Source organism: Priapulus caudatus, unplaced genomic scaffold (genome assembly GCF_000485595.1).
Source record: "Priapulus caudatus unplaced genomic scaffold, Priapulus_caudatus-5.0.1 Scaffold479, whole genome shotgun sequence".
In the NCBI taxonomy this organism is placed as follows: domain Eukaryota; kingdom Metazoa; phylum Priapulida; class Priapulimorpha; order Priapulimorphida; family Priapulidae; genus Priapulus; species Priapulus caudatus.
Genome location: NW_014577540.1, coordinates 85,755 through 96,267, shown reverse-complemented (window position 1 = coordinate 96,267; position 10,513 = coordinate 85,755).

Sequence of the window (10,513 nt, the reverse complement as noted above, 5' to 3'; positions counted from 1 at the left end):
GAGCGAGTAAAGTACAGTCTATCTTATACATTATCCCACAATCACCTAGCGGCATGTCTTCGCTCCCATCCAAACTCCACGACAGATTGGCGCTCTTCGTCTGGCTCAATTCTACCTGTATGATCTAACCTGTATAATTACCAGTTCGTCATGTTACGCCTTGACTGGTTCGCTACACTGTACGAGTATGGCAGGCGAGGGGCGGACATTAAATGGTATTAGTGACAGGTCACATATTCGAATTAATGTTCTATCAATATATTTGCTAATTTAGTGATTAGATCATTAAATCAACCAACTCAGATACAACTTATTTTGTTCTCATGCCAATCATTTCATAGGCATGAATTATTGACAAACACTAAATGATTTAATGAATAGGACACATAAATCATTTAAGTGTCTGTCATTAAATCCCCGTTTGTACCAATCAGAGCAACGTTACAAAGATCCGCTGAGGCTGGGGCCGCTAACATACTTCCGTACAAAAATCACGTCCAAGAATGTGAAGCATGGTGATGACGGTGTGGAGGAGGAGGGAGAAGCTGGTGGAGAAGCAGGAAGGGGAGAATGGCTGGTGAAGAATGAGGGATAAGGGGAGAATGGGAGAGGTGGTGGAGAAGGAGAAGGAGAAGTGACGTGGAAAGAAGGAGGTCGGAGAAAGCTGGGTTGGAAGAATGAGGAGGGGAAGAGAAGGGAGAAGGGTGGTGGAGAAGGAGGGAGGGGAGAAGGGAAAGGTGGTGGTGGAGGAAGGAGGAATTAGGGGAGAAGGTCGGTGGAGAATGAGGAAGGGGAGAGGGAGAACGCTGGTGGAGAAGGAGCGAGGGGGAGAGTAGGTGGAGAAGGAGGAAGGGAGAAGGGAGAAGGTGCGTGAAGGAGGGAGCGGGAGAACGCTGGTGGAGAAGGAGGAAGCGGAGAAAGGAGAACGCTGGTGGAGAAGGCAGGAGGGGGAGAAGCGGTGGAGAAGGAGGAAAGGGCTGAGAACGGAGAGGTTGCGTGAAGCGTAGGAGGGGACCAAGCCTGGTGGAGAAGGAGGAAGGGGAGAAGCAGGGGGAGAAGAGAGCTGGTGGAGGAGGAGGGGGAGAAGGGAGAAGGTGGTGGAAAAGGAGGAGGGGGAAAAGGGAGAAGGTGGTGGAGAAGGAGGGGGAGAAGGAGGGGTTGAGAAGGGAGCTGGTGGAAGGTGGAGGGGCGAGAAGGCGAGAAGCTGGTGGGAGAAGGAGGAGGGGGGAGAGCTGGTTGGAGAAGGAGGAAGGGGAGAAGGACGGGGGAGAAGCGGAGCTGGTGTAGACGGAGGTGGGAAAGTGAGAAGCTGGTGGAGAAGGCAGGAGCGGGGAGAGAGCTGGTGAGAAGGAGGAAGGGTGGAAGCAGGGGGGAAGGAGAGCGGTGGAGGGCAGGAGGGGGTGAGAGGCGAAGAACGGTGCTGGAAAAGGGAGGAGGGAAAAGGGAGAAGGGGGTGGAGGAAGTGAGGGTGTGGATATGGTGTGCAGGAAGGGGAGAAGGAGGGGAGAAGGGAGCTGGTGGAGGTGGCGGGCCGAGATGGGAGAAACTGGGTGCGAGCCAAGGAGGAGGGGAGAGCTGGTGGAGAAGGAGGAAGGGCGAGAAGCGAGGGGAGAGAAGGGAGCTGTGTGCAGACGGAGGGGAGAAGGAGAAGCGGGTGGAGGAGGGAGGGGAGAAGCTGGTGGAGAAGGAGGAAGGGGAGAAGGAGGGGGAGAAGGGAGAAGCTGGTGGAGAAGGAGAAAGGGGATATCACAGACTCACGCATACACCGCTGAGCTGAACTGATTATTACCACTCCTTGATGCGTAATAGCTTCTCCCCTCCTTCTTCTCCACCACCTTCTCTCTTCTCCCCCTCCTCCTTCTTCACCAGCTTCTCCCTTCCTCCTTCTCCACCACCTTCTACCTTTCTCCCCTTCTCATTCCTCACAGCTTCTCCCCTCCTCCTTCTCCACCACCCTCTCCCTTCTCCCCTCCTCCTCCACCAGCTGCCTTCTCCCCCTCTCTCCCTTCCTCCTTCTCCCCCCCCTCCCCTTCCTCGTATCCACCAGCTTCTCCCCCCTCCTCTTCTTCCCAGCTTCTCCCTTCCTTCCTTCTCCGACCATCCTTCTACCTTCTCCCCTTCCTCATTCTCACCAGCTTCTCCCCTCCTCCTTTTCCACCACCTCTCCCTTCTCCCCTCCTCCTCCACCAGCTTGCCTTTCTCCCCTCCTTCTCCCCTTCCTCCGTTCTCCCCCTCCTCCCTCCTTCCTATCCACAGCTTCGCCCTCCTGCCTGCTCGACCAGCCTTCTCCCTTCTTCCCCCTCTCTCACCAGCTCCCTTCTCCCCCTCCTCCTTCTCCGCCAGCTTCTCCCCCTCCTCCACCACCTTCTCCTTCTCCCCTTTCCTCCTCCACAGCTTCTCCCTTCTCTACCACCTTCTCCCTCTCCCCTCCTCCTCACCAGTCCCTTCTCCCCCTCCTTCTCCCCTTCTCTTTCTCCCACCCTCTCCTCCACCAGCTCACCTTCTTCCCCCTCTTTCTCCCTTTCCTCCTTCTCCACCAGCTTCTCCCCTCTTCTTCTCCAACCAGTTCTCCCCCTCCTCCCACACCTTCTCCCTGGCTCCCCTCCTCCCTTTCTCCGCCAGCTTCTCCCCTCCTCCTTCGCCACACCCTTTCTCCCTATCTCCCCCTCCTCCTTCTCACACCTTTCTCCTTCTGCCCCTCCTCCTTCTCCACCACCTCCCTTCTCCCCCTCCTCCTCCACCAGCTCCCTTCTCCCCTCCTTCTCCCCTTCCTCCTTCTCCACCAGCTTCTCCCCTCCTTCTTCACCACCTTTCTTTCCGTTCTCCCTTCCTCCCTCTCCACCAGCTTCTCCCCCTCCTCCTTCTCCACCAGTTCTCCCTTCTCCCCCTTCTCATTTTCTCCACCAGCTTCTCCCCTGTCTCATTCTCCACCAGCTTCTCCCTCCTCCTCACCACCTTCTCCCTTCTCCCCTTCCTCCCTTCTCTACCAGGGGGGGGGGCTTCTCCCCCTCACTCCTTCCTCCACCAGCTTCCTCCTGGCTACCTTCCTCATTCTCCACCAGCTTCTCCCCCTCCTCGCGCTTCTCCACCACCTTCTCCCTTCTCCCCCTCCTCCTTCTCCACCTTCTCCGTTCTCCCCTTCCTCCTTCTCCACCTTATCCCTTCTCCCCTTCCTCCTTCTCCACCAGCTTCTCCTCCTCCTCCTTCACCACCTTCTCCCTTCTCCCTTCCTCCTTCTCCACCAGCTTCTCCCGCTCCTCCTCTCCACCAGCTTCTCCCTTTGCCCCTTCTCATTTCACCAGCTTACTCCCCTCCTCCTTCTCCACACCTTCTCCTTCTCCCTCCTCTTCTTCACCACCTTACTCCATTTCCCCTTCCTCATTCTCCACCAGATTCTCCCCTCCTACCTTCTCCACCAGCTTCTCCCCTCCTCTCCACCACACTTCTCCTTCTCCCGCTTCCTCATTTTTCCACCAGCTTACTCCACCCTTCCTGCTTCTCCACCAGCTTCTCCCCTCTCCTCCACCACCTCACCATGCATTCACTACTTTGGACCAGTGATTTTTGCTACGAAGTGCTGCGCCGCCCAGCGGATCTTTGTAACGTTGCTCTATTGGGTTCAGCACGGGGATTTAATGAACAGACACTAAATGATTTAGTGTCTATACTAAATCATTTTGTGTGTTGTCATAATTCCATGTCTATGGATTGGCATGGAGAAAAAACAGTTGTATCTGATTGGTTGTTTAACTGAACTAATCACTAAATAAGAAATAGTGATAGACATAATTCGAAATATGTGCTGTCATAAATACCATTTATTTCCCACCTGCCTGCCATAGTCGATGGTTTATACAGGTTAGATAATACAGGTAGATTGAGGCCAGAGCGAGAGCGCCACTCTGTCGTGAGTTTGGATGGAGCGCAAGACCAATGCTCGCTGGCGATTGTGGGATATGTATAGATAGACTGGATACTCGCTCCACTCACGGCTTAGCTTACCTTGATGGGTGCGAGCGAAGACCGTCTAATCTTATAGGTTATACCCAAGTTGCATTGCGCTTATTGGCTGTTGCTGAGGCCACCATATTTGATCTATGGCGCATCTGCGTTGCTGCTGGCCGTGCAGCGTTTTCATTTTTATTTTAATTTTATTATATTTATTTTATTTTCATTTTTTTATGTTTTATTTTATTTTTTTTTATACATTAAACAAATAAATAAATAAAAATTTAAAAAATATAAATAATCAAAAAAATAAAAAAATTACATATAAATAAAATAAAAATATAACTGCTAGCTTAAACACCGCGAAAATCGCTATGGCGACTCACTGGGCCACATACATGTATCTACAAATCAATTCATAAAGCTAACAAGTTATTAAGCATAGACAAAAAACAGCTTATTTACTTTCCAAACCAACTTACAGCTTTGCCAATGAATTTACGCTGCGGCGCGAATTAACTCCGCTATCAGGAGAATTCAAAATCAATTACCCAACTTCCAAATATGAATTCCCCAAAGACTGAAACTGTCGAGATGAAACAGAGCATCCCGCACCCGACGCCGCCATTACCGTGTGTTGCCTATGGGAACTGACACTTGGTGTTGCCATTTATGTTGAAAGGAGCGATTTACGCACGGCGCCGTGTGGGCCAGATTCACATAGTGGACTAATACGCACGCGGCCGTGTGGCTGACTCATATGGCTAGGAATGAGGAATGGCGAGAAGGGAAGATGAAGCTAGGTGGGAGAAGGAGGAAGGGGAGAAGGAGAAGGTGGTGGAGAAGGGAAGGAGAGCTGAGTGGAGAGAGGAGGAGGGGAAGGAAGAGGTGGGGGAGGAGAGGGAGAGGGAGAAGTGTGTGGAGCAAGGAGGAGGGGAGAGAAGAGATCGAGGTGGTGGAGGAGGGCGACGAAGCTGGTGGAGAAGGAGGAGGTCGGGAAGAGGGGAGAAGTGGTGAGGAGGAGGCGGAGAAGGGAGAAGTGTTGGAGAAGAGCAGGAGGGCGAGAAGAGATCGAAGGTGGTGGAGAGGGAGAAGCTGGTGGAGAAGGGAGAAGGTGTTGAAGAGGAGGGGGAGAAGCTGGTAGAGAAGGAGTGAGGGGAGAAGAAGAGGTGGCTGGAGAAGGAGGGGAGAAGGTGGTGAGCAGAAGGGGAGGGCGGAGAAGGGAGAAGGGTGTGAGAGCGGCATGGAGAAGCTAGGTGAGAGAATGAGAAGGCGGAGAAGGGAGAAGCTGAGTGGAGAAGCGATGGAAAGCGAGAAGGCAGAAGTGGTGGTGGAGAAGGAGGAGACGGGAGAAGGGAGAAGTGCGTGGAGAAGAGGCGGGAGAAGCTGGTGGAGAAGGGGAGGGGGAGAAGGGAGAAGGTGTGGAGGGAGGGAGAGTGAAGGGAGAGACGTGGTGGAGGAGCGGGTGAGAAGGGGAGAGGTGGTGGGAGGAGGGGGAGAGGAGAAAAAGGTGTTGGCAGAGAGGGGCAAGGGAGAGCGAAGGGGAAAGGTGGTGCGACGAGGGGGAGTAAGGCGAGATGGTGGAGCGAGGAGGGGGCGGAGGGGAAGGATAAGGAGGGGGAGAAGGAAGCGGGCTGGAGAAAGGAGGGAGAAGGGAGAATCTTGCCAACCCAGCCCCCTGCATACATCAATGAAAATGCCGCCGAGCAACGCTTCTCCATTTTCGTCCCCTGCCTCCTTCTCTCCCCAGCTTCTTCTGTTCGTCCTTCCTCCTTTCTTCTGCCAGCTTCTCCCCTCCTCCTTTCTCACCACTTCTCCGGGCTCTCTCCTTCCTGTTTTCACTTTCTCCACCAGCTGCTCCCTGCATCCACTTCTTCATTCTCACCAGCTTCTCCCCCTCCTCCTTCTCCACCACCTTCTCCCTTCTCCCTTTCCTCCTTCTCCACCAGCTCTCTCCCTTCTCCCCTTGTATCATTCTACACCAGCTTCTCCAGTCCTCCTTCTCACCCCTTCTCCCTTCTCCCCCTCCTGCTTCTCCACCAGCTTCTCCCTCCTTCTCCACCCACCTTCTCTCTTCTCCCCTTCCTCTTCTCCACCCGCTTCTCCCCTCCTCCACCACCTTCTCGCTTTCTCCCCCTCCTCTTCACCAGCCCTTCCTTATCCCCCTCCTTATCCCCTTCTCCTTCTCCCCTCCTCTCCACCATCTCCCTTCTCTGCCTCCTTCTCTCTCTTCTCCTTTCTACCAGCTTCTCCCCCTCCTCACCCACTTCTCCCTTCTCCCCTCTCCACCACCTTCTCCCTTCTCCCCCTCCTCACTACCTTCTCCCTTCTCTCCCTCCTCCACTACCTTCTCCTCTCCCCTCCCCTTCTGTGTTCCCCACCCAGCGCTTCTCCCCGCCTCCTTCTCCACCACCTCTCCCTTCTCCTTTCTCCATCTCACCAGCTTCTCCCGCTCCTCCTACCAGTTCTCCCTTCTACCCCTCCTCCTCCACCAGCTCCTTTCTCCCCTCCTTCTTCCTTTCCTCCTTCTCCACCAGCTTCTCCCCTCCTCCTTCTCCACCAGCTTCTCCCCCTCCTCCACCAGCTTCTCCCCTCTCCCCCTCCTCCTTCTCCACCAGCTTCTCCCCTCCTCCACCACCTCGATCTCTTCTCCCCCTCCTCCTTCTCCAACACCTTCTCCCTTCTCCCCTCCTCCTCCACCACCTTCTTCCTTCTCCCCTTCCTCCTTCTCCACCAGCTTCTCCCTTCCTCTTTCTCCACCACCTTCTCCCTTCTCCCCTTCCTCCTTCTCCACCAGCTTCTCCCTTCTCCCCTTCCTCATTCCTAGCCATATTGAGTCAGCCACACGGCCGCCGTGCGTATAGCCATATTGAATCTGGCCCACACGGCCGCCGTGCGTAATCCCTTCACATAGGCAACACCATAGTCAGTTCCATAGGCAACACACGGTAGATGGCGCGTCGGGTGCGGGATGCTCTGTTCATTCGAAGTTTCATGCTTTGGGGAGTTTCATCATTTGGAAGTTGGTAAATTGATTTGAACTTTCTCCTGATAGGCGGAGTTATTCGCGCGCACGTAAATTCATTGGCAAAGCTGTAAGTTGGTTTGGAAGTAAATAAGCTGATTCTTTGTTATGTTAATAAATTGTAGCTTTTATGAATTGATTTGTAGATACATGATTACTATGTGACTTGATTCGTATTTTCGTAAATTGATTTGTAATGTTATAAATTAATTTAGAACTTGTAAATTGATTCGTAACATGTAAATAAATTGTAGCTTTTATGAATTGATTTGTAGCATACATGACTACTATGTACTTGATTTGTATTTTCGCTTCCCCCTCCTCCCACTACCTTCTCCCTTCTCTCCTCCTCCACTACCTTCTCCCTTTCCCCTCCTCTCTCCACAGCTTCTCCCGCCTCCTTCTCCACCACCTTCTCCCTTCTCCCTTCCTCCTTCTCCACCAGCTTCTCCCGCTCCTCCACCAGCTTCTCCCTTCTACCCCTCCTCCTCCACCAGCTCCCTTCCCCCTCCTTCTCTCTTTCTCCTTCTCACTAGCTTCTCCGCCTTCTCCTTCTCACACCGCTTTCTCCCCACTCCTCCACCACCTTCTCCCCTCTCCCCCTCCTCCTTCTCTCAATTTCATGCTTTGGGGAGTTTCATCATTTGGAAGTTGGTAAATTGATTTGAACTTTCTCCTGATAGGCGGAGTTATTCGCGCGCACGTAAATTCATTGGCAAAGCTGTAAGTTGGTTTGGAAGTAAATAAGCTGATTCTTTGTTATGTTAATAAATTGTAGCTTTTATGAATTGATTTGTAGATACAGATACTATGTGACTTGATTCGTATTTTCGTAAATTGATTTGTAAATTATAAATTAATTAGAATCTTGTAAATTGATTCGTAAACATGTAAATAATTGTAGCTTTTATGAATTGATTTGTAGATACATGACTACTATGTGACTTGATTTGTATTTTCGTAAATTGATTTGTAATGTTATAAATTAATTTAGAATCTTGTAAATTGATTCGTAAACATGTAAATAAATTGTGGCTTTTATGAATTGATTTGTAGATACATGATTACTATGTGACTTGATTTGTATTTTCGTAAATTGATTTGTAATGTTATAAATTAATTTAGAATCTTGTAAATTGATTCGTAAACATGTTAATAAATTGTAGCTTTATGAATGATTTACAAACCAGTAGACTGGGTTTGTAGATACATGATTAATTGTGACTTTGTAATTTGTAATATTGCTAGAAATATAACTTGATTTGTTATTCGTAAATTGATTTTGAAATGTTATCAATTAATTAGAATCTTGTAAAATTGATTCCTAAAACATGTAATAAATTGTAACTATAACTTATGTTTCTATAAATAAATTGTTACTTTTGTAAATTAATTTTAAACTTTGTAAATTGATTTAATGCATTGTAAATTGATATTGAGATTCTAGGTTTAAATTTCTTAGAAATGATTTTTGAGGGTAATGGCTTGCCATAAGCACCATCATGTCAATGAATATGTTTCCACCATGCTGACAACATCACACTATTTGCTCTGCCACTGTTAATTTGCATCTCGACTTGTCAATGTTAGAGAAAGACAGAGATAGAGAAAGAGGCGAGAGAGTGGAGAGTAAGAGTGAGAGTGAGAGTGAGAGTGAGAGGGGAGTGAGTGAGTGAGTGAGGGTGAGTGAGTGAGTGAGTGACTAGTGAGTGAGTGAGTGAGTGAGTGACGTGAGTGAGTGAGTGAGTGAGTGAGTGAGTGAGTGAGTGAGTGACGTGAGTGTGTGAGTGAGTGAGTGTGAGTGAGTGAGTGAGTGTGACTGAATGATTTATCTTGCAAATTTAATACTATTTACATGTCAGTTTTCTTTTACTTAATTTTCGTATTTGTCATTTACAAAGTTTTGTCTGATTATAACCCAGTTTTAAATAAAATAATAATAAACATAATTACTAAAAGTCAGTGATAATTTGTTTGTCAATCAAAAATTTATTTTACCTAATACAATTATTCATTATATCTGCATTTGCTATAGTTATGACAACTAGAATAAGACTATTTCGCCTGACCACCTGACAACGCCACTTGATATAGATATAAAAGTATAATCTTACACCGTTAATGTGATTAAAGAGCTAATAATACCTAGAGTGTACAAACAGAAAACAGGAAAAATAGTGCTATTCACGACTACATTATTCTACTGTGCCTGCGAGTCGATGAATACATTCATAGTATTGCATTAAGCAGAATTCCTTGCCTCTTACAACAAGACCAACCGCTTGTCAATACGATACTTCCTAGGCGGAGAATCGGCTCCTAAAACCTCCCCTCCACATGCCTTGCGCCGCTTCGCATCCACTTTATTCAGCTACCTACACGCGTCTAAGCATTGCTTCGCTGAAAGTTCGGTTTTTCCGCGATAACTTTATGATATGAACGGTGCTTCGGTTATCATAGGTGACTTTTGGGGGCATCGCCTTATGCCCTTATCTTCCATTATCTTTCGCTAGCACGGCTAATGCCCGTCATGATGGAGCCGGCTCCATCAAGTTTTTACAACGCCGCTCAGTTACTATATGCGTGTAGTAAGAGTACCAAATTTGGGCATGTGACATCAATTATCAGCGCTCCAAGCGGTGACTGGAAACCGATAGCCAACAATGCCTAGACGCGTGTAGGTAGCTGAATAAAGTGGATGCGAAGCGGCGTAAGGCATGTGGGAGGGGAGGTTTAGGAGCCGATATCTCCGCCTAGGAGTATCGTATTGACAAGCGGTTGTCTTGTTGTAGAGCAGCAGGGAATTCTGCTTATACAATACCATGAAATTATTCTAGACTCGCAGGCAAAGCTAGAATAATGTAGTCGTGAAATAGCACTATCTTCCGCTTTTCGCGTTGTACACTCTAGGTATTATTAGCTCTTGATGTGACTATATACCTCACAGCGCCTGGAGGGCATAAGTTTTCGATAGCTAAAAATCACACGCGCGCGCGCACAGCACCCCCCTCCGCCATAGAGAGAGAGAGAAGAGAAGAGACGCAGGCACGCGAAATACATATACCATTCCATAGTCAAATAATTATATTATGTCACAGACGAGAACGGTTTTCACGAATACGGCTGCTCTCCGGGCAGCACTCCATCGGGACTATCCTATTTACACAACATACACACATCGACTATTCTGCGTGATACTCTTTGATTTCACACCGCGTGTATTCCATCGCTGGAAAACATGCAAAATAAACGAGCCTGTATGCGAACTAACTTCATTAAAATTACTTACCTTGGTTGAATGTACACATTGAATGAAAGTCTTCCCTGATTTGAAGTCCACTCTGGCTGAATGTTCACCCTGGTGTATGTCAAGGGTGTCCCACACGCACGCACACACACACACACACACACACACACACACACACACAACACACACACACACACACACACCACAACACACACACACACACACACACACACACACCACACACACACACACATATACACACACGCACGCGCGCGCGCGCGCACGCCGCACGC